This window comes from Suricata suricatta, chromosome 5, assembly GCF_006229205.1.
Source record: "Suricata suricatta isolate VVHF042 chromosome 5, meerkat_22Aug2017_6uvM2_HiC, whole genome shotgun sequence".
Classification (NCBI taxonomy): Eukaryota; Metazoa; Chordata; class Mammalia; order Carnivora; family Herpestidae; genus Suricata; species Suricata suricatta.
The window spans coordinates 133,504,945-133,531,524 of record NC_043704.1 but is presented as its reverse complement, the minus strand read 5'-3'; the positions used below and the strand labels follow the sequence as shown (position 1 = coordinate 133,531,524).

At 40.7% G+C, this 26,580-nt stretch overlaps 1 long non-coding RNA gene across 1 annotated transcript; it reads right to left on the bottom strand.

Annotated features, from left to right (window-relative positions):
* Window positions 1-1,108: 1,108 nt before the first annotated feature.
* On the bottom strand, window positions 1,109-14,095 carry LOC115292324. Its single transcript, XR_003908932.1, has 3 exons — window positions 13,978-14,095; window positions 9,984-10,042; window positions 1,109-1,361 (listed from the first exon to the last, which is right to left on the bottom strand). It is a non-coding gene; the product is annotated as an uncharacterized LOC115292324 (long non-coding RNA).
* Between the last annotated feature and the right edge of the window lie 12,485 nt (window positions 14,096-26,580).

Here is a 26,580-nt window from a genome sequence, read left to right as displayed (position 1 = left end):
ACCTCAGATTTGGAATAAATGGAGATCTGAATTTATGGGTGGAATTCACCTGGTGGATAAGGTGGTGGGAGGAAGGGACAAAGGAGTTGAGGGCATGCAAGGAGGTGATTCCAGTGATAGAACAAGGAAACTAAGACGAGTAAAGAGGAAGTTCAGAAGTGAGCCATAGTGAAAAACGGCAGGATTAAAGGATTGGGCTATCCCAGCCAGTCAGAAGTTATATAAACATACATATCTGTATATATTTGTGAGGAAAGGTTATATATAACATAGGAGTTGGTGATCACAAGTGGAATGCTTGCAAAGTGTAATTCTGTAGGTGGTAGAGTTGTTGGTAGTGCCGATGTTTAGGATGTGATAATGGGGATGTGAGGGCGATCTGGCTGCGACATCTGTCACCCCATTGATCGCCAGGGTTGATTCGGCTGATCTGGCTGGCTAGGCGGGTGTCCCCTTCCTCCCTCACCGCTCCATATACGTCCCTCCCGAAGCTGCGCGCTTGAAGAGGACGACCATCCCCGATAGAGCTGGACCGTTCGGTCAAGGGCATACGAGTAGCTGCGCTCCCCTGCTAGAACCTCCAAACAAGCTCTCAAGGATGTGATAATGGGACTGAGTGACTGAAACAGGTGGGGAGTAGCATCACTGAAGGAGAAGAGCGCAAAGAGTGAGGAGTCTGCTGTTAAGTAGCAGGATCACCTACCTGGATATTGATACCACCAAGAAAGATGGCAGGGGAAGGTAACAGGTCGAGAATGGCCCTGGCTTCATACCCCTTTGAAATCATGATGAAAGCTACACGCTGCTATTTTAGAAAAGTACACATGCAAATAGTTTTGGTCATGTAATATTCAAATCCCCCTCCTCTCCCCCTCTGCCATAAATAGACCTCTAGACCAGGTAAACATTTAAGTAGCTAAATTTAAAATTTATCCTCAGGTGGGCTTCCTATATATCCCTATTTTCCTTCCATCCATCCATCCATCCATCCATCCATCCATCCATCCACCCATCCATCCATCCAACCATCCATGCATCCATCCTTCTACCCACTTACCACATGACTAACCATCCTGTTTCTGAACTTTGGTTTAACATCATTTTCAGAAGAATCCTGTTCTCTGAATGGAGATGCAAAGAAACATGCTTCCCCATTTGCAACGGTAGGGGGCACCCCAGCATTTCCAAACTTATCGAGGAGCCTTAGCCCACAGTGCGGAATAGCTGCAGAGGCTCAAGAATACTGAGTAAATACTTCGGACTGTTAAACCAGAGGGAGGAGACTGTTTACCAGGGTACTTTCCGAAATCCAGGATGATCCATGAAGTTTCTTCTTTTATTATTTAGTGGCAGTAATTAGGCTGGAAAGGAACATTTTAAATAGTAAGCCAGAGTGGAATCTTGTTTGGATTATAAAGTGTCATCTCTTAGTGACACAAAGCAGTGTGAAATATTCAAGTGAGATAAAAATAAATATCCAAATATATCACCATGTTCTCACCTAAATCCATGTTTCTATCATGTTCAGGACAGTCTTGTGAAAAGTAAAATATATTTAACCCATGAAAACTTTAAGAAGCCAGTTCCCTAGCCCAGGCAAGTAAACTTAATACATTTTCTTCACAACAGATCTAACAAATAGAGAAACTTGTTGGAAATATTATGTGGACCAATAAAAGGTAATTTTATTTTATGTAGTCAAATGTGAAAACTCATTGTGGCTGGACGTGAAGAGCTGGGCAACTTAGAGGTTAACACCCCGACCATAAACCACCAATGAGGATAGACTTGAAGGGCATTTCTTCTATTATGAAACATTTACAATAATAACCTTGTAAAAAATAATGGGATCTATTTAAAGCTCATTTATTTTCCAGCTAAGTGGCAATTTCCCATCACTCAAAATGCTAATACTTCCTCCTGAAACCCTAGGGATAATCCAATTCATGTGTGTTCGTTGAAAAAAATCTGGTTAAAATAAGCAGGTGATTCTGTTTTAATAGTATCTGTCTTGCCAGCAATAAGACAGTCTCAGGTGCAAATAAATATATCAACAAACAGATTTTCTTTAAAGCACACAGGGTCTCATATCATTTCCAAATTAGCCAATTAGCATGATGCTATTGGAAGAGCTAATTAAAAAGTGCATTTAGTCTCAGAAATGTTTCCTAAGAGTAATCTGGAGCTTACAGTCCTCATTCCACCTGTAATTACTCTGCCTGATTTTCCACTCGGTAGCTAGAGGTGAACCCACCTTCACCTGGGCAGAAGGAAACGCCTTTTTTTTTTTCCTTTTGGAGTCAGCTCATGGATATCAATACCTTGAACTGATTAATACACATTTAGCTTGTTAAAAAGGCACTCCCCATCCCAACTCTCTAAGTTGTTAGAAGGATGGTTAACTAGTACAGAACTTAAAGATGAAAATTTTCTTTATCCAGAGATCTAGCCTGTAGTTGGTCCTGTTTAGAAATATTTTTACAGTTAGGATCCTTGGTGAGTTCATCAACTTTTGTAGCAAATGTGTCTATCAGAAAAACTAAATTCTTGAGATTTACCAATAGAAGAATTTTGCTGGGGGGAGGTGAGGATAGGCTTTTTATATTTGCTAGCTGCTAAGCTAGGGCCTTTTATTATCATTCATTCATTCATGCATGCATGCATGCACGCATCCATCCATTCATTCATTCAAGTAGGCTCCATGCCCAGATTGCGGGCTCACAATCCTGAGATCAAGACCTTAGCAGAAGAGTCAGATGCTTAGCTTAACTGACTGAGCCACCCAGGTGCTCCTAAGTTAGTGCCTTTTAAAGTTTAACATGCATATAGATCACCCATAGATCTTCTTTTTTCTTTTTTTTTTAAAGTAGTTTATTGTCAAATTGGTTTCCATATAACACCCAGTGCTCTTCCCCACAAGTGCCCTCCTCCATGACCACCACCTCTTTTCCCCCCTCCTCCTTTCCCTTCAACCCTCAGTTCGTTTGCAGTATTCAATAGTCTCTCAAGTTTTGCATCCCTCTCTCTCCCCAACTCTTTCTCCCTCCTCCGCTCCCCCTGGTCCTCCATTAGGTTTCTCCTGTTTTCCTGTTAGACCTATGAGTGCAAACATATGGTATCTGTCCTTCTCTGCCTGACTTCCATAGATCTTTTTAAAATGTATATTCTTACTTGGTACGTCCCCCAGTAGGGACTGAGATTCTGCATTTCTAAAGCTTGCAGGTCATACAGAGCTGCTGGTTAGGCATAGTACGTGTACTCTGGGTATAGAATTAGCCATTTCTCCAAAGAATCCTAACCAGCCCTTTTAGTAGAGAATGATATTGGAAACCAAGTTCTGAGCACTAAGTGTGCTAATTGCTACTGGGGTGTTTTTGCTTCCATGCCCTCTCAGCTAATAGAGCAAGCAAATATATATGTGTATATTTGACTGTGTATATACATATATTTACAAGTATTTCAATGTGTAAACATCTGTATTTACATTAATTTAAAAATGACCTTATGATGATGTCCTTTCTTCCTCCTTTTCTCTCTTCTTTCCTGTTATTCAAATTAAGTACATTAGGCCTTTTGAAAATAAAATTGTCCCTCAGCTCTTAGATGTTTTGTCCTTTTTCTTTCCTTGGGACGTTTCTGTTGACCTATCTTCAGGCTCACTGAGTTTTTTCTTAGCCATGTCAAGTCTACTGATGAGCCCACTCAAAGCAATCTTCATTTCTGTGCCAGTGTTTTTGATTTCTACAATTTTCTTTTGATTCTTTTTTTTCTGAATTTTCATCTCTCTGCTTATATTATCCAGCTGTTCTTGCATGTTGTCTACTCTTCATAATCCTTAACATATTAAATCATGGATATTTTAAATTACTTGTCTGATAATTCCAACAGCTGTGTCATATCTGAATCTGGTTCTAATGCTTGCTCTCTTTGGAGTGTGTTTTTTTCTTGCCTTTGTTTTTGCCTTTGGTTGTAAGATTTTGTTGAAAGCTGGTCATGTTGTATTGGGTAATTTAGGAAGTGAGTTCAATAGGATTTGGGAATATTTATGTTAACCTCGCTAGGAGATGGGGTGCACTTCATGTTTGCCGTGGCTGTAGGTGCCAGAGGCTTCAGGTTCCTTGTTTTCTCTCTCCTGTAGTTTTTGGGATACCCTAGAACTCTTACTTAGAGTCTGCAAATCATAGGTTCCTTCATCTGTAACCTGCTGTGATAGTGGAGGCCTGCTGAGGTGCTGGGATAGTGTGGGGGAGGGGAAGCATTGTACAATTTTAAGATGAAACCTCAGTCTTTTAGCAGGCGTGTGTCTTAGGGCTGTGACCTTCTTAAGTGTTGATGGGGTGAACGAGCTTTTTTTCCCTCCTGAAGCAAGACTGCAAAGGTAGATGAGGTGCTGTAGGAGGAGTATCCTTTCCCCCAAGGTGGGGATCTTCCTCCCCTGGGAAGTAGACCTGCGTTATAGAGAGCACTTTGGACCTTTTTCACAATTATTCTCCTTCCTCTGCCAAATCCACCCAATCTTTCTCTGATCCTTATCATGAGAACTTTGTAGTTTTCTTGAAGGTAAAATGAACTGAAGTGGGGGAACCCCCCTCCCCGCAACAGTGTGGTCCCCAGGAGTTTCTCAGTCTCAGGCTGCTCCACTGTCAGCCTCAGCGATTTGTCACAACGGTCGTTCCCTACCAGCTGCTCGTGCCAGCGGCTCCTCATCCAGGGAAGGGGATCTTGTCTGTGACTCTGGGTTTCTCTGTCTCCCCTGATTTGGGATTGGCAGTCTGCCCTGCGATGTCAGTTCCCTGATGGGCCTGGGAAAAGTTGTTTTTCTTTGTTTTACTTTTTTAGGTTGTAAGGATGAGAGATTTGACTTCGAAGCTCTCTACATGTTGAAGTGAAACCAGAAATGCGGGGCTTGAATCCACGAACCATGAGATCATGACCTGAGCTAAGAGTTAGACACTTAATCAATAGACCCAACCAGGTACCCCGAGTCCACGTGTCCTTATAAATACTTGCCCCACCATCAAAAGGTGGAGTTTAAGTTCTCTTCTCTTGAATCTATGTCTCACAAGCTGTAGAATGCAGAAGTGATGTAGCATGACTTCTGGGTCTAGGTCACAGAAGATGATGCATCTTTTCCTTTGCTGGTTGGAATATGTGTTCTGGAGGCCTGTGCTGCCATGTAAGCAGGCCACCAGGCCATCATGCTATGAGGAAGCTCAGATTATCCCACGTGGAGAGACCACATGGAGAAGCTCTGAAACTGTACTTAGAGATGCCTGGCCAACTCCCATCTATTCCTTCTGACCCCACTCCCCTACCTCCCTTCTAGCTCCAGTCACTGTATAACTATAACCATGTGAGAAGTCTTAAGCCAGAACTGCTCCACAGAACCAGTATCAAGTTTCTGACCCAGAGAGACCATGAGATCATAAACTGACTTGACCATGAGATCATAAAATTACTATATTTTATGTTTATGTCACTTTAAACCACTTAAGTTGTACAAAAATTTGGTATACAGCAATAGCAACTGGTACTGCTATACTTATAGTAAAAAGCAGACTAAAAATGTCCTTTCCACTGGCTCATTGGAAATTGTTCCTTTTGAGAAATCAAAAACAATAGAGGGCTCTCTCCTAAGACTGTGAGACCATTTAAATATGGATTGTTGATTTTTTTTCATCACATGGTAAATGTCTTTCTTTCTTTCTTTGTTTCATTTTTATTTAAATTCTAGTTAGTTAGCATATAGTGTAATATTGGTTTCAGAAATAGAATTGATTCATCACTTACATTCAACACCCAGTCAGTGCTCATCACAAGTGTCCTCCTCAATGCCATCACCCATTTAGCTCTCCCCACCCACCTTTCTCCATCAACCCTCTTTGTTCTCTAAACTGTCTCTTATGGTTTGCTTCTTTCTCTTTTTTTTTAAAATTTATTTTTGAGAGACAGAGAGAGACAGCGTGAGCAGAGGAGGGTCAGAGAGAGAGGGAGATACAGAATCTGAAGAGAAGCTCCAGGGTCTGAGCTAGCTGTCAGCACTGAGCCTGATGCGGGGCTTGAACCCACGAACCGTGAGCCGAAGCTGCACAATTAACCAACTGAGCCACCCAGGAGCCCCTCTCTTTTTTTCTTACTCTTTCTACTATGTTCATCTTTGTTTCTTAAATACCACATATGCATGAAATCATATAGTATTTGTCTTTCTCTGGCTGACTTGTTTAGCTTAGCAAAATAGATTATAGCTCCATCCACATCATTGCAAATGGCATAATTTCATTCTTTTTAATGGCTGGGTAATATTCTATCACACACACACACACACACACACACACACACACACACACATATGCACGCATACGAAATTTTCTTTATCCATTCATCAGTCAATGGACTTTTGGGGCTCTTTCCATAATTTGGCTATTGTTGATAATGGTACTATAAACATTGGGATGCATGTGTTCCTGCAAATCAGCGTTTTTGTATCCTTTGGGTAAATACCTAGTAGTGCAACAGCCGGGTTGCAGAGTAGTCCTATTTTTAACTTTTTGAGAAAACTCCATCCTGTTTTCCAGAGTAGCTGTGCCCAGTTTGCATTCTAGAAGAGGGTTCCCCTTTCTCTGCATCCTTGCCAACATCTGTTGTTTCCTGTGTTGTTAATTTTAGCCATTCTGGCAGGTGTGAGGTGGTATCTCATCATGGTTTTTATTTTTTATTTTTATTAAGTTTATGTTTGAGAGAGACAGAACATGAGTGGGGGAGGGGCAGAGAGAAGAGGGAGACACAGAATCTGAATCAGGCTCCAGGCTCTGAGCTGTCAGCACGGAGCCCGATGCTGGGCTCGAACTCATGAACTGTGAGATCATGACCTGAGCCAAAGTCAGGCGCTTAAGTGTCTGAGCCACCCAGGCACCTCTCATTGAGGTTTTAATTTATATTTCCCTGATAAAAAGTCATTTTGAGCATCTTTTGATATGTCTGGTTAGCCATCTGGATGTCTTCTTTGGAAAAGTGTTTATTCATGTCTTCTGCCCATTTCTTCACTGAATGATTTGTTTTTTGGATGTTGAAATGTTGATAAGTTCTTTACAGATTTTGGATACTAACCCTTTTTCTGATATGTCATTTGCAAATATCTTCTCCCATTCTGTAACTTACCTTTTAGTTTTGTTGATTGTTTCCTTCACTGTGAAGAAGTTTTTATCTTGACGAAGTCTTAATAGTTCATGTTTGCTTTTGTTTCCCTTGCCTCAGGAGACATGTCTAGTAAGAAATTGCTATGGTCAGTGTCAAAGAGTTTGCTGCCTGTGTTCTCCTCTAGGATTTTGATGATTTCCTGTCTCACATTTAGGTCTTTCATCCATTTTGAATTTATTTTTGTGATTGTAAAAAGTGGTCCATTTTCATTCCCCTGCATGTTGCTGTCCAGTTTCCCAACACCATTTGTTGAAGAGACTGGTTTTTCCACTGAATATTCTTCCCTGATTTGTCAAAGATTAGTCGATCATCCAGTTATGGTTTCATTTCTCTGTTTTCTGTTTTGTTCCATTGATCCATGTGTCTGTGTTTGTGCCAGTACCATACTATCTTGATGACTACAGATTTTTAATATAGCTTAAAGTGTGTTATATTCAACTTTGTTTTTCTTTTTCAGGATTGCTTTGGTTATTTGTGTGTGTGTGTGTGTGTGTGTGTGTGTGTGTGTAGTTACATATGAAGTTTAGGATTATTTGTTCTAGCTCTGTGGGAAATGCTTATAGTACTTTGATAGGGATTGCATTAAATATGTAGATTGCTTTAGGTAGTAAGACATGTTAACAATATTTTTTCTTCCAATCCATGAGCATGGAATGTTTTTCCATTTCTTTGTGTCATCTTCAATTCATTTCATAAGTAGTTTTCAGAGTAAAGATCTTTTACATCTTTGGTTTGGTTTATTCCTAGGTATCTCATGGTTTTGTGTAATTGCAAATGGGATTGATTCCTTGATTTCTCTTCCTGCTGCTTCATTATTGGCATATAGAAATGGAAGAGATTTCTGCATGTTGATTTTGTATCCTGTAACTTTACTGAATTTGGTATCACTTCTAGTCTTCTGGATTTTCTACATAGATTATCATGTTTGTGAATAGTGAAATTTTGACTTCTTCCTTGCCAGTTTGGATGCCTTTTCTTTTTATTGTCTGATTGCTGAGGCTAGGATTTCCAATACTATATTAAATAACAAAGTGCAAGTGGACATCTGTCTTGTTCCTGACCACAGAGGAAAAGCTCTCAGTTTCTCCCCACTGAGTGTACTACCTGTGGGTCTTTTGCATACAGTCTTTATGATGTTGAGATATGTTCCCTCTGTTCTTACTTCATTGAGGGTTTGCCTCAAGAATGGATTTTGTCAAATGCTTTTTCTGCATGTATTAAGAGGATCAAATAGTTTTTATCCTTTTATTAATGTATCACGTTGATTGATTTGTGAATATTGAACCACTCTTACAGCCCAGGAATAAACCCAACTTGATGGTGGTGGTTAATTCTTTTAATGTACTGTTCAATTTGCTGGTATCTTGTTGAGAATTTTTGCATCCATATTCTACAGGGATATTAACCTGTAATTCTCCTTTTTGTTGGATCTTTGTCTGGTTTTAGAATCAAGGTAATCCTGGCCTCATTGAAGAGTTTAGAATTTTTTCTTCTATTTCTATTTTTTGAAATAGTTTGAGAATAGATATTAACTCTTCTTTAAATGTTTGGTAGAAATCTCCTAGGAAGACATCTGGGCCTGGACATTTTTTTGTTTATTGGCATTTTTGATTACTGATTCAATTTCTTTGCTGATTATGTTCTGTTCAATATGTCTGTTCAATTTTTCTATTTCTTTTTTTAAATTTTTTAATTTTTTATTTATCTTTTTGAGAGACAGAGAGAGACAGTGCAAGCAGGGGAGGGTCAGAGAGAGAGGGAGATATAGACTCTGAAGCAGGCTCCAGGCTCTGAGCTAGCTGTCAGCACAGAGCCTGACGTGGGACCTGAACCCACAAACCATGAGATCATGACCTGAACTGAAGTTGGACGCTCAACCGACTGAGCCACCCAGGCGCCCCCAATTTTTCTATTTCTTTCTGTTTCAGTTTTGGTAGTTTATATGTTTCTAGAAATGTGTTCATTCTATTTCATTGAATCATTTAGTAGTCTAATTCTCCCCTCGTGGTCCAGACTTTTTTTTAATGTATCTTTTTCTCAGCTTCATCTTTTTCCATAATTTTATCTTCTATTACACCGATTCTTCTCTCTGCCTCTTCAGTCCTCGCTGTCACCACCTCTAGTTTATTTTTAAACACATTTACAGCATTTTAAAATTCATCACGACTATTTTCTAGTTTTTGATCTCTGCAGCAATAGACTCTCTGCTGTCTTCTATGCTTTTTTCAAGCTCAGCAATGAATCTTATGACTATAATTCTAAATTCTTGTTCAATTAATTGTTTACAACTGTTTTGATCAATTCTTTTTTTTTTAATCCATTTTTAAGCAACTTTTCTGGAGGGATAAAAAAAATGAGCTAGTTGGTGCCCGTTCGTTCTATTTTCTTTTCTCTACTTTTAGCAGAAAACAGGCGGGGCGAGGCGGGTAGGCTTGGAGAAAGCGAACTGGGGGTGTCTAATTTAATTCCAGTATAAATTTGAGGAAAAAAGTTCAGCCTCTTGAGGGCAGTTTCAAGTTGCCCTTCAGGAGCCTCTCGTTTTGATCAATTCTTTAGCTGTCAATTTCTTCCTCGAATTTCTTTTGAGGAGAATTCTTCTGTTTCATACTTTTGGCTAGTTTTCTGTCCCTTATGTGTTTTAAAAGCTTGTGACATGTCCAGCACCTGTAGGCACTACTATGTTAAAGAGGGGTCATACACTGTCCAGGGCCTGGCCCTTCAGGAGGTGCTTACTAGAGTGTTACGTGCTCTCTGTTGTTGTGACTCTGGTTGCTTTATCTCCCTACCTGTAGTGATGTTTAGGACCCTCCACCAGGTGTGCTTAGATTTGTTCACTGAAGTAGCCCTGGAAAAGAAAACAAACAAAACAGTAAAAACACTAAAAACACCAGCTACACCAAAACAATGGGATGGTGGCATTGTTGATGGAAGAGGCCTTATCCCATACAAAGAGAGATATGACTGGGGCAGGGAAAAAGAAAAGAAAATTGACCAGGCAGAGAAACTCTATGGCTTAATCCAGAGGGGGCGGGGGGGGGGGGATAAAGAAAGAGATATAGAACAGGTATAAGAGAATACATTAAATATGTCTGCTTAAACCAACAACCAGAGTAACTAGACTAGAAGAGGGAGGAAATAAGAAGGAGAAAAGGAAGAGGAAAAAAATATATAATATGAATTGCCCAAGAATTAAATAAAAAATGTAAAACGACAGGGCACCTAGGAACTGGTGGCAGTGCTGGTCTGGAGGAGGGGCTGTCTGATTCCTCAGCGTATAGATACAGACAGGCAGTTACTAGGTGCTGAGGGGTGTGGTTTGGTGTAGATGGTCTTCGTCCCCTGCGGTGGCTGTCCATTTCCTGAGGCCCCATCTTGTTGGTGATTGGGAGAAAAATGGCGACGCCCTGGACTCTCCTCCGTGGACCGGGTGTCCCAAACCACTCTCTGTTCAGTGATATATAGCCTCTGGCTGGTAGGCGCAGGCAGTCTTTGTCCTCTGAGAAGAGGTTATATACCTTCTTCTCACAGCACTCCAGGCAGGGCATTGCTTTCTCCCACTGCAGACTGAGCCTCTGAACGCCTTACCGAGCCAAGGGCTGGATCCCCTTCCCACCAGGTGTGTGAACTGGGCGGCAGGCCCCATCCAGAGGAAGCCCCACAGTTTTAGACTGGATCTTTCTGTGTCCCAGTCCTGGTTTTTCTCTTGTCCAGATACAGTCCTATGCCTCCTCAGCTTCTCTTTCTCTTCCCTTTGTTTCTTCGCAGAAGGGGATCCCTCCCCTCCGTGCCTAGGAGGCCCATTGTATCTCTCCCAGTTTGCAATCACACATCTATGGCTTGCTAGGTTGTCCTGGTGGGGGAACTTTGGCCTCAACTCTGCTGTGTTTGAGGGACAAGGAGACTTAGGGTCCCCCTATTTCTACCCTCCCCACATCATCTTAATAATATAGCCATTTTTACTCTCAGAAGCAGGAAATTTGGCAGACTTCTCTAACACACAGAAGACAGAGACCTAGACAAAATGCCAACATGGAGGAACTCATCCCAAAAGAAAGAACAAGAAGAGGTTGTGGCCAGGGCTCTAATCAAAACAGGTAACTGTCTAATCAAGTAGAACCAAGAGATGAAGGGGGAGAGAGTCTCAAACACAACAGTTGAGCACCTGGATCCCTCTATGCCTGAATTTATAATTACATGAGTCTATATATTTTGGTTTTTACTTTAGTTTGTCTGAGTTGAATTTTTGTTACTTCTAACTAAAAGGATCCTGATGATTAAACTCTACTACTATTCCAGACCAGTTTGTACTCAAAGAGATAAAAAGAGGAAACAAAGAGATAAGAAGTGGAAACAAGTTGACCTATGAGGTAGACTTGTATACCATTTGTTTAAATGAACCACACCATTGGATTCATGCTCTCTACTGTCCTCTCCCACATTGAGTCTGTGTTCAACCATATGAGTACCTTGTAAGTGTCTGCATTTTGGGCCCAGTCTTCTTGGAAGGCTTTCTTCTGGAACCCAGCTGCTGCATGGAAGTTCAGGGAACTCTGCTGCACAGAGAGGCAGAGTGTGGTGTGGAATTCTTAGATGAGACAGAAATAATGCAAGCAGAGCACTGAGGCACCCCAGCCCAGCTCCTCACTGCAAGGGGCCGCATGAGTGACCCAGCCAACACCATGTGGAGCATGGTGTAGAATCATGAGAAATAGTAAACTGTTATTGTTTTAACAAACTAAGTTTTGGGGTAACTTGTTAGGTGACAAAAGGTAATTCTAGTAGCCAAGGATCAGAGCACCCAGTCGGATTTGGTCTTAAGCATTTGCCCAAGACAGAATGTCATTTACTTACTCATTCATTTCACTTAATGCAGCATTTAATGAATGTCTGCCATGTGCTAGTCAATAAAAAATCGTAAAGTGTCCCAGAAATGGCAACAATGTGCACAATCACTATGTAAATAAGGGACTTCACTTTAGAATTTGATGTTTATCACTTTCAGAAGATTTAAAATGGTTTTGGCCTGTGAAGGAAATAGCTTCTGACTAATCAATATTGACAACTAAATTTTCCAGCATACAAATGAAGCCAGGAGCTGTGTTTTCAGGCCACATCTACCTAAGGTGTATTACGATTGCCTGTATTTATGGACAGATGAGTTACATCAAGGTTTAAGGGAAATATATTTTCATTGCAGTGAGAAACTATTATTTTTTGCTTTGAAATTTATTCCTTCACTGGGGGCGTCTGACTACCTGGATTCCACTTTAGTTCCATCACGTGGTAGGTTTATGACCTTGGGGGCAAGTGTTGACCATTCCAAGCTATGATTTCTTCATTTGTTAAAAGGCTTAATAGTAGTATATACCTTATATAGTAATCCCTAAACAAATTATTATTATTATCCTAAATGATTTCTGGATCACCAACCCTATCTTAGGAAATCTATTTGCTTTTCTTTATTTAAAAGAAAATAGTGGCCATCTTTGCTTCCTAAGAAGTAAATACCAGTATTCTTTCTTAGTGCAAACAGACTTCATCCTTTCTTTTCACTCCTTGCTTTGGGAAATTAAAGATTTTAGTAAAATGTTAACCTTGAGAAAATATATTAATGTATTAAATGCTTTCACCCATAAGCATTACCCTATTATTATTATCTGAAGGAGTCAGTGAAATATCTGAATATGCTTAGTTTCATAATGAAATGGGGAAGCAGGGAGAAAGAACTGGGCTCATCTTTTCCTTTTTTGGAAGAACACAAAGTGTAATTGACAAAGGAGAGAGAGAGCGATCTGCTTTCAAGGGATTCATGAGGAGTAAGGGGTAAATATTAGCCATGCGAGAAACTGTGGGAAGTTCTAATTTGCAGAAAGTAGAAAGCTTCCATGTATGAAGAACATGGAAATCATGGCACCAGTTTTGTTTTGATTTTGCTACAGCTCTGCTCTGCTTTAACCTCCTGATCTGGTCAATTCCGGTCCTCATGTCTGAGCCCTGGAGGATATGGTATATATTGTTATGTGATTTCCTCTGCATTTGAATTACACTCTCTTTAGAATGACAGTGATAATTCTAATCACAGAACTGCATCAAGTACCTTGAAGTAGGTATGAGCTGGAAAAACATCTAAGAGACTCCTTAGCATCATATTCTTCCTCATCTGCTGGAATATTTAAAACTTGGCACAGGTCAGGTATCTGCAGGAGGCCTTAGAATTTTTAAGAATTTGGGAACTCATGCTAGGTTTTCTGCAGGGTGTCTATTCGAAGACATCGGTAATTGATGAACACACCCACACACATATTATGGTTCTGATGACTTAATTCCTTCCATACAACTCTTTTCAATTCCATTTATAGCAACACTGATGAAATGTCTAGCTCTTAGCTGAGCATGAAGCCAGGGACACGGAGAGGATTCTTCTGTGAACTACCCGAAGACCTCTATGGGTATACCTAAAGCAATTCATGAAGCTTTGCCCTCAGGAGAATTTGTGGGCTGTGTTGGCTGGTGGATAGGATCTGATTCTGTGGACATGCCTCACCCACACGGCTTCCTTTCCTCACTTCTCTGGAGCTGTAGCATCAAAGACAATGAGACGTTGTCTCATGGCCAGGCTACTGCTGGTTGACAAATAGGTGTGAGAAGAGGAGGCGCTATAAACACTTATATAACGAAACTGGGTAGACTGGATTTCAGAATCAGAGATACACCTTCCATCCTCCCTCCCTCCCCGCTGGTCCTTTCTTTCCTTTCTTTGTTTTCCGCATATTTACTCACACCTCTGTTTCTGACACTATTGCTCAGTGCTTCGCATACAACGGAGCTCTCCTTCATTAGCGACTTTCCGGTTTCGGCTCCCTGCCGCCAAGCACTGTGGGAAAGCAGGTCATCCTCCTTCTGACGTCACAATGCCTGCGACGTTCACCTCAACCGCGTCTCATTACGTAGGCATTTTATTATCTCACAACGTCACAAGAAGGGTGAGTACTGGACAGTAAAGTATTATGAGAGAGAGGGAGACCATATTAAAGAACTTTTGTTACAGTATATATATATTGTTTTAATTTTTTTAAGCTTATTTTTGAGAGAGAGACAGAGCATGAGTGGGGGAGGGACAGAGACAGAGAGCGAGACACAGAATTTGAAACAGGTTCTAGGCTCTGAACTGGCAGCACAGAGCCAGACGCAGGGCTCAAAACCGGGAACAGTGAGATCATGACCTGAGCCGAAGTCAGACGCTTAACTGACTGAGCCACCCAGGCGCCCCTGTTACAACATATTCTTGTAACTGTTCTAATTTATTATTAGTTTTGCCGTGCCTAATTTATAAATGAAACTTCATCATGGGTATGTATGTAGGGAAAAAACAGCATGTACGGAAAAAACACTGTATGTAAGGTTCGGGTACTATCTGTGGTTTCAGGTACCCAATGAGGGTCTTGGAGGTATCCCTAGGTGGATAAACAGGGACTGCTGTAGCGGTCAGATGCTCTAATAGGAGAAGGAAGAGATCTATCTATCTATCTGTCTATTTATTTTTTTGAGAGAGAGGGAATGAGAGAATCCCAAAAGTCTCCACACTAAGACAGTGTAGAGCCCGATGAAGGGCCCGAACTCACAAACCATGAGATCGTTATCTGAGCTGAAACCAAGTGTAGGTTGCTCAACCAACTGAGGCGCCAGGCACCCCGGGGAAGGCGGGAGGAAGGTGAATATTAAAGCAAGTAATGCCTGGTTGGCTCAGTTGGTTCAGCATCCAGCTCTTGGTTTCAGCTCAGGTCATAATCTCATGGTTCATGGGTTTGAGCTCTGCATCTGGCTGTTCACTGTCAGTGCAGAGCCTGCTTGGGATTCTCTCTCTGCCCCTCCTGGCTCATGCTCTCTCTACATGGCTCTCAAAATAAAGAAACTAAAAAACAAAACAAAACAAAACAAAAAAACACCAAAACAAAAAAACACCAAGTAATTCCAATAAAGTAGGATTATCATTATGGTAAAGGAGGGAGAAGTGGTCTTTTTCAATTGGCTAGAGCATTTGTGATTTCTACTCTGATGGTGATCTTCACATTGTGTCCAAAGCTAGTCTCCTTTTCTGGACTGTGCTCCCCTAGAAGGTCTCATTTACCATGTATCCCCACTTCCAGCCCAATGCCTGGCATTTGGAAACTAGCAAGAATTTATTGAATGAATAAATGCTCTATGATTATTGTTGATAAATATTTTATTCAGCTTTCTATATCTGTAATCCTGAACATATGGTTGACACACAATAAATATTAATTAATGAAATGATAGTCTTCTATTTTTTTTATAATGTGGTTTTACTTATTTATTTTAAAAGTAATCTTTATACCCAATGTGGGGCTTGAACTCATGACCTTGAGATCAAGAGTCACATGCTTTACTGACTGAGCCAGTTAGGCACCCCTTAGTCCATGAAGTGAATGAATAGTCATAGTATTGTTAACAGCAGTTGTTGTGGAGAAAAAAAATACTGACCCAGAATGGAAGGGTAGATGGAGATTAAGACCTACTTTTGCCAAGTACAGAGCTGTTGTGACTGGAGCCAGATACAACCTCTCTCTTGGGTTCTGATTCCTCATTTGTAAACAAATGGAAGTGAATGTGACAGCACTTGCCCCGCCTCCTTCACAGATTGGTCATCAATGGCATACTGTAGGCGAAGTGCTTGTGAAGCATTGTACCCATCTCATGATTTGGCACCTGCTGGCTGGCTGCAAGAGAGGGAAGGAACCTCAGTACGAACGAGAGTCCAGCATCACTTTTCTTTGAAGGGCCTGAACTCTTTGAAGGTAGAGCGCTTTCCATTTTAAATACCAAGTTCCTTTTAAATACCAAGTTGGAAAAACATTGTAGTAGACAACTTATACCTTTTATCTAGATCACCAGTTAATCTTTTGCCACATTTGCATACTCTCTTCTCTCTGTTTCTGAGTATGTATGTATGTGTATCTCTATTTATGTGTATATGAAAGTAAGTTTCACACAGCATAACATCCCTGTATAAACACAGTACAATGATTACACTCAAGAAAAGTAATTTAGATAATTTAATTAGATATATACATAATATACAGTCCATATTCAAATTTCTGCAGTTATCCCAATATGTACTTTATATATGTTTTTGTTTTTTAAACCAAAGATCATGTATACTCATTCAGTGAATTTGTTAGTTTTTTTCCTCCTTAATTGCCCCCCCCTCTTTTTTTAACACTTTCAGAGTAGTGTCAGGCTAGTGTCTCTGAATTTGGATTCATCTGTTTATTTCCTTAGGATTATATACATATTAAATATTTTTGGCAAGAGTAATTCATAAGCTATAATGGGTTCTTCTTGGTACATGTTGCCAAGAGGCATATGCCAGTTTGTTCCCCTATTGATGATGTTAAATTTGATCATAGCCTAAGTTTGGTTGAGTGTTGTCTCCCTTGATTTCTTCCTTGCAAAGATTGCCTTTCTGCATCGTAATCAATAGACCATCCATGGAGTAAGACTTCGAGATGGAGTAATACTTTGAGACTAAGATACCCTCTTCACCTTCAACATTTTACCCAATGGTTTCAACACCCACTGATGACCTGTATGAAAATCGCTTCTTATAATAGCAGATACAGATGCCCTTAGTTATTGTTGACAAATGGATGTGGAGAGAATAGGACATTGACTTTATACGTCTTGATGGTTGGTGTGAGAAGGGAAGTAAGTAGTGAGACTTTGGGCAAAGGAGGAAGAGAAGGAAGCTACATGACAGTGTGAGGACCCATGTGGGATAGAGGCTAAAATGTCACGGGGATATGAGAGTTTTTACTGACTTTGGAAACTTGGCCTGAAGTCAGCTTTGATGGAGATCATTTATTGCATTTTATTTATGTCTTTTAAATCAGAAGTGACTCTGGTGACAGAACTTGGGTTCTGAAGGTTGTAGTAGTGGCCAGACAGGGTAGGGATGAATCTTGGAAACTAAATAGTAAAGCAGAGATAGGGTGATGCTTATGGGTAGATTGCCCTCCAGCCAGGTAGGTGGAATGTCAGAGAAGACCTGGCAGACTTCAAGTGAGAATCATGTTTAGGCGTGAAGATCACATGAGCTCTAAGGTTGTTACTGGTGGGTAGAGCAGATAATGTGAGTGTTTGAGAACTGGTGATACCTGGATGCCAGGAAGGCAGATAAACAACAGGTGTCAAGAGCATCTAGTAGCAGGTGGCATTGTCTCTAGGCAGGTCTCCAGTCCTAGAGTTCAGGACACTGAACCTCAGAACAGAATAAGTCAGAAAAACAGTAAAAACCTCTGGTTCCAAGCCAGGGGATGATGGTCCCAAAGGCAGTATCACTGGGAGTCTGCTTCGCCTACACTCTACAAGACATGGGGGCAGCTGTTCCCCTCATTTTATTACTGTGGAGACAGCCACAGAGAAGTTAAGGAATTCACCCAAGACCACAGAGTGGAAGAGCAAGGATTCAAATGTAGTTGTCTGACTACGAATCTAGGGCTCTTAACCACAATTTCTTGTATGTAGTCCCTAGGCAAAAAGAGCTTAATTAGAGTCTCGAGAAAAATATCCTCATAACTGAGGAAAGTATGGTGGGATGGGTTAGCTGAGGTACAATGATGGAGCTAGGGACTCTGGAGACTAAAAAACCGGAATCTCACTTGGCTTTGAAGAGTCAAAGGCTGATGCTCACTTGGGTATGAGGCACAGGGCTCTTGGCTGCTCCACACCTCCCCTCAAAATAAATAGTGGTGTCTTGCCAGGGAAAACCAGAGGATGTGGCTGGTGGGTCGAGTCCAGTCAGGTCAGTACTGGTGCACACCTCTTGTTTGTCTCAGGGCTCTACAGCCAAAGAGTCAGAGGTGGAGAATTAGGGAGAGAGGAAAAAGGAAAGGCAGAAGGCAGGAAGTGATCTGAGAGGTAAAAGAGGAATGGAGTAGAGTTTTAAAGGATCTGGATGGGCTGGGAAGTGTGTGTCGCTGCTCCGGTGTGGATTTCTAGTTCTGTGGCACTAAATATGAAGGATCACAAGTCCAGTTGATTTGGAAAGGCGGTAAGTCAGATGGGCCATAATATGCACAGTATATGTATTAGCTATGCTGCAGAGGAGTTATCTCATTAATTCATCCTTTTTTCCATCAACCCATTAATTCATTCATTCATTCAGTTGATATTGAATGAGCACCTAATATTCAATCAAGCTTTGTGCAAGCTTCTAGGGTTACAATGGTGAAAAAAAAATGAAGTCTCATATCCCAGTCCTCCTGGAGCTTATAGTCTAGTAAGGGAGGTAGATTTAGTCACATAATAGGAATAAAGCTGAAACTACAACTGTGGCAAGTAAGAAAACTGGGGAATTTAAATCTCTGTATTTCTTCAAAACTTAGAGGGGATCTTTATATCATACATGGTTATCCTATGTACCAAGAAAAAAAAATCACTTACAATGAAAATTCTAACAGGGAATGCCACACTAAGCTGGGATACCAGAGGGCTTTCCCACTCAATGAAAGGGTAAATAAGAAATAAATGATCTCAGAGTAAGGGACAGCAAGGAGACTTGCTGGTCTCAACCTTGGCACTGAGTGGTAGGAGGAAAATAAAACTCCCTTGAGAATTCTGATGCTAAGTCAGTACTTAGTGTTTTCCATCTGAATTCACATTGATACCGTGCCCAAAAAGCTCAAGCAATGAATTTAAAGTGATTCCAGATTGGTGGTTCCCTGAGATGACTGGTAGAGGCAAGTGCAAATTCTGCTGGAAGAATTTGACTTGAACCTGGGCTAGTAGTGATTGGAAGAGTCCATTTACTTATAGGACGTACTCTCACGCTTAAGGGCAAAGACACATGCATCATCAACTTGATGAAACATGGTAATCAGGGAGGTGTGGGTGGCTTCCCTGATACACTGATGCTTGGATTGATGTTGAGATCGAAAGGATGCAAAAGCTTTACCTTGGTAAGAGGGTGGGAAGAAGGTGGGAAGAGGGTGGAGGTATGAACACATGCGAAGGTCCTGTACAGGGTGGCATGGAGAGTTACAGGGGACTGGAGAGACCTGGGATGCTGCAAGTGGCGAAGGGGGGCGTGTGGTGGTGGGGGGTAAGGCTGGAGAGCTGGGGTCAGGTGGCGCTGTGTGGGGCTGTGTAAGGAGTTTTGTCCAGATCTTAAGAGAAACAGGAGCCTGAACGGTTTTTTGGAGGAAGAGACTGAGAGAATCACATATGAGTTCAGAAACAATGTTTTTGGGGTCACCTGGGTGGCTCCGTAAGTAGAGCATCTCACTTTGACTCAGGTCATGATCTCATGGTTTGTGGGTTTGAGCCTCATGTTGGGCTCTGTGCTGACAGCTCAGAGACTGAAGGCTGCTTCAAATTCTGGGTCTCCATCTCTCTCTGCCCCTTCCTCACTCATGTTCTGTCTCTCTCTCTTAAAAATAAATAAATATTAAAAAAAACAATGGTTTTGGCTGCAGTAAGGAAAATATATTGAGGGGAGATGGAGCCTAGTGAGTAGTCTAATCTTGGGACATGACTCTATTTGCAGAAAAGATAACTCAGAAAGTCCGAGGCTCACTTTGGACTTTATTAGATGAAAGAATAATTCTCAGACATGGCAAGTTCAGAAAGTGTCACTGTGATACGAGGTCTGTAGTTGATGGGGGATTTCCTGGGGAGACCCCAAAAAGTGGTGGTTTGGCTTTCTCATAATCTATCTTATAACACATTAATTGCCATTTCTTTGGGGGTGTCCCCAAGTGAGCTGCCCAAAAGCTACAAGGTTAAAGAGATTTTTCACAGTATAGATGATAATGCTTTTCTTAAACCTCACCTGTCTTATTTTTTAATAAAAATCTGCTGTAGTTCAATAACAGGGACTTGATCTACACTAAGAAAGGCCCGGTGTAGTCTCAGTGGTTAAATTTGCTGTGGTCTTTTTGCAAAAGTCCTGTTTCTGGCTTTTTTAAGGAATATTTTATCTTTATAGTGCTAGAAAAGAGTGACTTCAAACACCTATAAGATTTTTAAAATGTGCTTTTTTGTTTTTAAGCCTTACTTTATAAATAAGCATTAAATTATATAATCATGCATTAATAGGATCATATAGTACATAATGGGGTTTTACTTTGTGAAAGTATTTTTTTTCCCATTTTCTTTTTAACTTGGTTCCTTCTATCACCTAGCTTTCCCAGACCATGACTCTGTACCACTTCCCACCAGTAATTAATGAAATTTATTTTTATTTGTCTAATTAAAACTTATATTGTGCTAATCTGAGCTGGGCATGTTCTAAACTTTGACATACCTTAGGGATCTGGTGAGCCTTGTGGATTTTTCTCACAATAATTTAAAAATGCGTAACATACTGGGACACCTGGGTGGCTCAAGTTGAGCATCTGACTTTGGCTCATGTCATGATCTCGTGGTTCCTGGGTTCTCCTGGGTTCCAGCCATGTGTCAGGCTCTGTGCTGAATGCTTGCTCGGAGCCTGGAGGCTGCTTCAGATTCCGTGTCTCCTCTCTCTCTGCCCCTCTCCCGCTTGTGCCCTGTCTTACTCTGTCTCTCAAAAATAAATAAATGTAAAAAAAATTTAAATGCATAACATAAAATATATAGGATTATAAAGTAAATTGATTATATTGAAATAGTTATCAAATCTTAAAAATATCACAATACATATGATACTTAACACTTTAAAGAGACCTAATATTAGGTTAAATAACTGTCTTGTTTCAACATAATGAAAAGCATCAGTGATACTTTGAGATATTTGTAACATCTCTGATGTTATATGGAAATATCTGTAACACAACCATAGGTACTGCAAATAATATTGAGGTTTGTTGCCTACATTTATACTTGAAGGAAGTGCTAAACTTTAGTTTGATGTGAAAATAAAGGTGTAATTTTTTTTATATCAAGTTTGTGCATGAACCACCAGGTTAAGATAATATCTTTTGGTAGAGGAATTCCATTTCTGCTAAATGAACAAACGGTCTTGTATTCTGTATGTCCAAAGCTCACTAGAATATAGTGCAATCTTCAGGAAAATGAGGTTTATGTTTACCATGTTGGTACAGGAATAGGAATTGCAAATGGTATGGGGAGCATGTATGCTCCCACAAAAAACTGTAATGGGACATAGTGGGTCCTCCACATCATGCTAACTTGACTCTGGGTAGCAAGGTTGGTTTAAAATAATGTGAAACACAAGGTGTCTGGCTGGCCCAATTAGTAAAGCATGTGACTCTTGACCTTGGGGTCATGACTTTGAGCCCCAGGTTGGAGGTAGAGTTTACTTAAAGAAAAATAATAGATTTGAAAAAAAAAAAAAGAAATCAAAGAAGAAAAGTGTCCTGAAAAAATATCAGTAGAATTAATTTCAAGTACAAAAGATAAGGGGACAAATTGAATTCTCATAGATTGTGAATATATTTTCATATACTTAGAAAATCTGAAGGAGCACCTGTGTGGCTTGGTCACTTGAGCATCCAACTTCGGGTCGGGTCATGATCTCATGGTTCATGAGTTTATCCCCTGCATCAGGCTCTCTGCTGTCAGCGTGGAGCCTGCTTCGGATGCTCTGTACCACCCTCTCTCTTTCCCTCTCCTCCTCTCTCTCTCTCTAAAAAAAAAAAAAAGTTAAAAAAATCTGAAGATGTTAGTGCCTTCATATTATATATATTAAAAAAAAAAAAAAGTACCACTCCGTGAGGCTCATATCCCAACCTTGGTGAAGGAGGCAGGTTTGTTTTCTGTCAGACAAAAAGTTGGTGAGAGTAGTGGAGAGAGCAATGATGTCTTCTGGGTAGGGGAATTCAATTTCATTACCATCTGAGGGAGCGAATCCTTCATATCTTTTGATCCTATTGCAAAGAAGACTTGGTCTCAAATCACCCACTTGATATTTTAGACATAGGTCCTCTTGCTTAGTGACTAGAGAAGCCCTATAACTATGCTTTAAGCAATGGCTTTCAAACTTTTGTGATTATGGTATCCAATAAAAAATATATTTCATAGACTCACAAATGATGGAGACTTCATGAAACAATACTGACCTTTACTATGTGAACTGAGCTGATATTTTCTGTTTCAGTCTGTTTTATTCCATCATTTATTTCTATTTATGCCAGGTACTTCATATTCTTAAATTTCCTGCTTGTTCCAAAAGGCATTTAAGAACACAACTCCTATGAAATATACAGTCATTTAAAGCTATTTGCCAGATGAGTTTTTTCTAGAGACCTTTTTATTTATTTTTTTACTGTTTTTTAAATGTTTATTTGTTTTTGAGAGAGAGAGAGAAATAGAGTGCAAGTGGGGGAGAGGCAGGGAGAGAGAGACACACAGAATCTGAGGCAGGCTCCAGGCTCTAGGCTGTCAGCACAGAGCCTGATGCGGGACTCGAACCCATGAAACATGAGATCATGACTTGAGCTGCGCTGCAGTCAGATGCTTAACCAACTGAGCCACCCAGGTTTCTCTTTGGAGACCTTTGTAGAGCAGTGATTTTTTTTCTTTTCTTTTTTAAAGTTTATTTATTTGAGAGAGAGAGAGAGAAAGAGAGAGAGAGAGAGAGAGAGAGAGAGAGAGAGAGAGAGTGAGTGAGTGAAGGCATGCACTTGTGCAGGGGAGGGGCAGAGAAAGAGGGAGAGAATCCCAAGCAGGCTCCATGCTAACAGCTTGAAGCCTGATGAAGAGCTGGATCTCACGAACCATGGGACCATGACCTGAGCTGAAGTCAAGAGTCAGATGCTTAACCAACAGAGACACCCAGGTGCCCCAAGAGCAATGATTTGCATATCAAGGGTTGGGATGTTAATAAAAATAAAAATTAAAAATAGAAAAAAATATATAAATATATTTTATACATATTTATTATATTTATCTTCCACACATACTTATGTGTGGAATATATGTACACACACACTCTCATACACACACACACACACACACACACACACACACACACACACTTGTTTTCTGTTAATTTTAGTCAAGAATTGAAAGCCACTATCTGAGACTCTGATTATTGAGCTTCTTCAGTGATTGAAAAGAAAAATAATCAAATGTGGCTCCAGTCTTTTCATTGCTTATCTGAGGCCTGTATCCTGGCCTATCAGGACCTGTACTTCTTCAGAAATCCCTTCTGTTTGCAATATCACCAACCTCCCCACCTTCCTTAGGACGCCTCTTCACTGTGCCAAGTGGTCCTCTTTAACCGCCGCCCATGTGATTGTGGCCGCATTCCTTGACAGCTCTTCCATTGAGGTCACAGCAGTGCCGGTAGCCTTGAAAAGCTGAGGAACACCTCCCGGCACTTTCTGACTTCTGGCAAGCCCGTTCCTGGTTGAGAAAAGTACAGCAAGGGTAATATGAAGGAAGCCTGGTAGGCGGGTGCCTGGACTCCAGCTCTCAAAACCCTGGTTCTGAGAGCACATCACTTGACTCTTCTTGCTGTTAACTCCTTTGTGACTGATTCTCTCTCTTCCTTCTGGGACAGGAAATGTTCTGTTAGGGAAACTGGCCTAAGTACTGCAAGATTGTCACAGAATTGTTGTTTCACTATCTTCTTTCTTATTATATCAGATGACTCCTCAAGGAGACTATTTGATTAATATGGCATCCCCCCACAGTAGGGAATGGGGAAAGGCGGAGTATCAGGAACTTGCAGGCAGATTGGGCATTCTGAGGCCTGAGGAGGACCACATTGGCCTTTACCTTTCTCTTACCTTCCCTACTTTCCTGAGTCCTCTGCATCTGCTCAGGGCGATCCAAACTGTCATCCCAGAGTTTAAACAAATGCTGTCCCTGTGACTCAGTATTTCCAATCCCGTATAGCAATTAGTACCCATGTCTACAAAAAGATATATAAAGATGATCACAGAGGTTTTACTCAACATTGTAAATACCTGCATCAGCCTAAGTGTCTGTGAATAGGAAAAAAGAGAAATAAAATGTAGTGTATTCACAGTGGTATTCTGTTCAGCATAAAAAGAAATACTGATGCATGTAGCAATCTGGATGGACACAGAGAGTCCACACTGTGGTATTCCATTTAGATGAATTTCAATAATATGCAAAAGTAATCTATGGTGTTAGAATTGCATTTAACTCTGGTCAAGATGGTATTGACTGAGAGAGTGCCAAAGGGAGTCATCTCAGGTGTTGAAATGCTCTCTATTTGGATCTGGGGGTGGATTTACAAGTGCATTAATTTTGCCTGTTCTACTTCATTTAAATGGAATCATATAAGGTGTATTCTCTGATCACAGAAGTCAAAACTTTATCTGGAATGTGGTCATACAGCTGGAAACATGTAAAAAGTCATCAGGTTGTAAACTTAAAACTGTGTACTTTATGTATCCTAAACATGTTTTAATTTTTTAAATTTATTATTATTTTTTGTATTGTCAGGATTGTGGCTGGCAGTTAATGTTATAGGCAGCCTCTAAGCATAAAGCCTTATACTCCAAGCTCCCCAGAGCAACTCATCATTTTGCACCCTGAATCTTCTTTGTGAATATCTCTCATCTGAAATATTAATTCATAGAAAATAGTGGTCATTGGATTATGATGTCAAAATGGAAGAGTAGAGTTAATGCTAAAGTAGGACTAAGAGCCACGTGAAGTGACTTGCAGCAAGTACTCAATGAATATCAGAGAGCAAGGAGAATGTCTGGGGCCTCCCTCAGTAAGTCGGGGAGGATGGGACGCCCAGGTTGTGGTTCAGTTGAGAAGAGAGCATTGATGCATCAGAACTAGGTCTCCTTTGGAAGCCCTGCCATTTCTGTTCATTTGCAAAGTCTTTCATGATGCCCCTCCGTGACATACCATCCTGACTTTTATCATCCAGTCACCTTCACAAGAGTCACAAGTGCAGAGGCTGCGGGGAGAGAGCAGATAGTCATTGCCCACTTAATGGCCTCCCAAAGGCAAACACTTTTTTACCACTCTGGAAACCAATTTCAATGCTCAACCCTCTATTTTTAGTCTGCTATTCTCACCTCTAGTGACATTAGCGTGGGGAGTTTCACTTATTTCTACTTAAAAATGGGCATTTGGATGAAATGTACCAGTCTCTGCACAGCAGATCTTCCACAAAGGTTGGAACTGACTGATTTGTAAGGCGGTATCTTCTCACATGCACATGATGGAAAGGATGCTGCAGAAATATATCCTGAGTGTTGGTCCAGATATTTGGTTTGTCTAGTCTGTTATCTGGATGAGATGAGACAGTAGCCGCGTTTATTTATGTAAGAGCTGGGAATTCAGCGAAGACCCCCTTCCTATGCTCCACCTGCCTAGCTGCTTAATGGAGTCATTAGTGTTTATGGAGCCACTTTTCTTACTTTCAAATGATATATTTAAGAATGTGTTTAACTAGTATGAATATGGTTTTAAAAATCACACAGTATAAAAGTGTGTGAATGAAAAGTTGATTTCCTTCCTTCTCTAGACCTTTGTGTCTGTCTTTTTTCTTTGGGGCAACCATGGAGACTGGTTTCGTACCCAGCCCTCCACAAACAGTCCCAGTTTATAATATAGCTGTCCTTAGTCATATTTATTTTGGTAATCCAAGTTTGTTAGCTTAATTGAAGTATATATGTAGAGATACTTTATCTGCTGAAGTCATTCTTTTTTTAATTTTCTAATGTTTTTTATTTATTTTTGAGAGACAGAGAGAGATAGTGTGAGCAAGGAAGGGTCAGAGAGAGAGAGAGATACAGAATCTGAAGCAGGCTCCAGGCTCTGAGCTATGTGTCAGCATACAGCCCGATGTGGGGCTTGAACCCACAAACCGTGAGATCATGACCTGAGCCTAAGCTGGACACTTAACCAACTGAGCCACCCAGGCACCCCTGAAGTCATTCTTAAGCTTCCAGTGTGTTGCCTTTTTCCATCCATACTGATTCTTCTATTTGTTCTAAAAAAGGTCATTGAGTAGGGGCACTGGGTGGCTCAGTTGGTTAAATGTCCAACTTTGGCTCAGGTCATGACCTCACAGTTCTTGGATTTGAGCCTTCCATCTGGCTCTCAGCGTAGAGCCTACTTAGATCCTCTGTCTCCCTCTCTCTCACTCTGCCCTCCCTCACTCACGCACATGAATGCTCTCCCTTCCTCTCTCAAAAATAAATAAACTTAAAAAAGGTCACTGAGTAGATAGCCAATTACCTGGAAATTTTATGGCAGACTTAGTGACCCAAACCTCCACTGTAGGCCCTCCAGGGAGGCTATGCTCAGCATGGAACTCAGCATAACCTACATTTCTTGGGGATTAGACATTGCTGCCTTAAGTAGAATTAAATGCTAGCTGAGGATGGAAATGAATGGTAAAAAAATGAAGGAAGAACCTTTATAAAG